Below are 3,089 nucleotides of genomic sequence, written 5' to 3' on the forward strand. Positions count from 1 at the left end.
AATCAATACAATAGCTATTAATTATATAACTAGAAAAAAAATGTTATTCAAAACCTTCTTTTCTAGATGTATAATTACAAGAAAGAAATTATAAATTAGCTACTAGCCATGATGGTAGTAGTTTTTATGAATTGAACATAGATATTATGAGTGAACATTAGATAATCAATTTGCTTCATGAAATAATAATAGTTGTTAATGCTTATAAAATCAAAACTAATAATTTTGATTTTCATGTCATTGGTACTTTAGTCATAGAATTCACTGGTGTACTCAAAGAATGGTGGGATAATTATCTTAATCAAAATGATAGAGAATTCACGTTAAATGTAAGAAAAATAGTAGTCAAAGAAGAAGGAACATTTGTGCAAACTTATGAAGAAGATGTTATTAATATTTTAATATTTGCAATAACAAAATATTTCATAGGAGATTCATTTTATTTTTAAGAAAGAACTTTAGAAATACTCAATAATATTATATGTCCAACTCTTCAAGATTTTAAATGATACAAATATATGTTTTTAGTTGAAGTCATGACAAAATATGATTGTAGAAGTCATTATTGGAAAGAAAATTTTATTTTAGGATTTTCAATTTTATTGACAAAAAAAGTTAAAAAAAGAATTGGAAATTTACACAATGAAAGAATTCCTTATGAGTTATTGACTTATGAAGAATTAATTACATTTATCAATAATAAAGAACTAGCTTTATGTATAGATTTCAAACTTAAGAGTCAAATGAAAAAAGAAAGACAAGATAATAAAAAAAATTATGAAAATTTTGTTCATATTATGGATATGATACTTTGGTAGCCCCTTCAAATAGAAAAAATAAAAATAATAAACCAAATAATATAACAATTCATAAGGCATCAAATGAAACAAAATTTCAAAAGAAAAATAAAAATAAAAATAAATAAAAAAACTCTATCAAATCAAATTTTAAAAAGAAAACACCAACATGAAATACTTTTTTTTCTTGAGTAATTCTAAAATCCTTTTAACTTGATTGGATGTGAGTTATGAGTCATGAGAGAAATCAAGTAGATTAGAAGCCAAAACGCTTGATAATCAACCCACAAGAAGTAGATTTGTATTTTTCATAAGCAATAGTCAACCTACAAGAAAAAAAGTAAATATATATATAGACTCATCTGTATAGTATAAATATGTTTTAAAATCATGAGAGATCCTTGAGTTTTGAGCGTACAATACATAAATGTATTTTAAAACTATGAAAAACCCTTAAATTTGAAGCATATTATATTATCCATCTAGTTGTATATATATGTGTGTGTGTATGTGAACTCTTCTTAATCATATAAATGTGTTTTAAAATTGTGAAAGACCCTTGATTTTGGGGCATACAATATATAATATATAAATGTGTTTTCAATATGTGAGAGATCTTTGAGTTTGGAGCATAAAATAACCATCTAAGTTGGAAACGGATCCTTACAAATGCATATAATACTCAATCTTACAATTCAATTTCCAATTCCATCTTATGTATACATGGATTCCTCTTAATCATATAAATCTATTTTAAAAATGTGAGTCCTTCGACTTTGGAGCAAACAATTAACATGGGAAATGGATCGTTATAGATACATATAATACTCAATGGCAGAACAATTCCAGACCCCATTTCAGACCTTTGGAGATCTACTCAACAATATCCTCAAGAAATGGATAATCAGTGTAGCCGATTATGGGTTCGGGTGCGTAGAATGTCTCCCTGTTATATTTGTTGAGAGGAGCATTGAGCGCAAATCTTTTTGGAAGATCTGGGTTGGCTAAGAACCAACGTCCAAATGCAACAAGATCTGCACGCTCCTCAGCCACAGCATTGTTTCCGTCTTCTTTCACATAACCCCCAGCGGCTATGAATGTGCCATTGAAAGCCTTCCTCAAGGGCACAAGGCTGTGGGGACACTCACACATTTCTCCAGCTGTTCTTATCCTTGGCTCAACCATGTGGCAATAGAGGACACCATATTTGTTTAAGGATTCAACCATGTAAAGGCCCAGAGCTGTTGGATTGGAGTCTCCTGCCTCGGCATGATGGCCAAATGGAGAAAGCCTTATTCCAACCTTATCAGCTCCTATCTCATTAACAACCGCTTCTACTACTTCCAATGGGAACCTGCAACGGTTCTCTAGGGATCCACCATACTTGTCTGTTCGGTCATTGACCTGGTCTTTCATGAACTGGTCAAGTAGATAGCCATGAGCCCCATGGATCTCAACTCCATCAAAACCTATATATTGGGTAAACAATATTATCATCAGTGCATCCAAGAAATTGACTAGAAAGTTAATTCATGATTAATTGTATTAGAGGATGAATTTACCAGCTTCCATAGCATTTCTTGCAGCAAGTCTAAAATCATTGACAACTCGAGGAACTTCATCTGTTGTTAGCTGCCTAGGAGCTGTGAATTCAGCAACATCAAAACCATTGCTTCGGACTTGTGGCGTCAATGCCTTGTCTGTAGAAGATAATGGAGCCTGCCCATTTGGCTGGAATTCTGTAATGATCAGTAATAGGATAGATAGAATTAGAAAACATTATCCGTGTAGCAAATCAGTTTTGTCCTTCACATAATTACAGCTACAAAATAGACCTAAAGAATTCCTTGTACGTCTGAGTAGTATCCCAACAATTCAAGAACATACCTGTGTTTGAAACTCTTCCCACATGCCAAAGCTGACAAATAAAGATACTGCCTTTAGCATGAACGGCATCTACAATGGGCTTCCAGGCTCAACTTGCTCTTTTGTCCATATACCCGGGGTATGTGCATAGCTGCATAGGTGGGGAAAACCAAATAATTAATCTTACATCTATTAAAACACAAGAAGGTAAAAGTATTTGCTGTAATTACCCTTGAGCAGTGTCGGAAACTCCAGTTGCTTCAGTTATGAGAAGCCCCCCTTTAGTGGCTCTCTGGGAGTAATACAAGATTGCATGGGGCTGAGGAACATTGTTCCAAGATCTCTGTCTAGTTAGTGGAGCCAGAACCACCCTGCAAAATGTTAGAGTGAAAGAAAAATTAGCCATGTTTAGAACTTGCAGACGAA

The 3,089-nt window shown here is 32.9% G+C and overlaps 1 pseudogene; it reads right to left on the reverse strand.

Annotated features, from left to right (window-relative positions):
* Positions 1-1,444: 1,444 nt before the first annotated feature.
* On the reverse strand, positions 1,445-3,069 carry LOC117906439 (annotated as a pseudogene).
* Between the last annotated feature and the right edge of the window lie 20 nt (positions 3,070-3,089).

Source organism: Vitis riparia, chromosome 18, assembly GCF_004353265.1.
Source record: "Vitis riparia cultivar Riparia Gloire de Montpellier isolate 1030 chromosome 18, EGFV_Vit.rip_1.0, whole genome shotgun sequence".
Taxonomy (NCBI): Eukaryota; Viridiplantae; Streptophyta; class Magnoliopsida; order Vitales; family Vitaceae; genus Vitis; species Vitis riparia.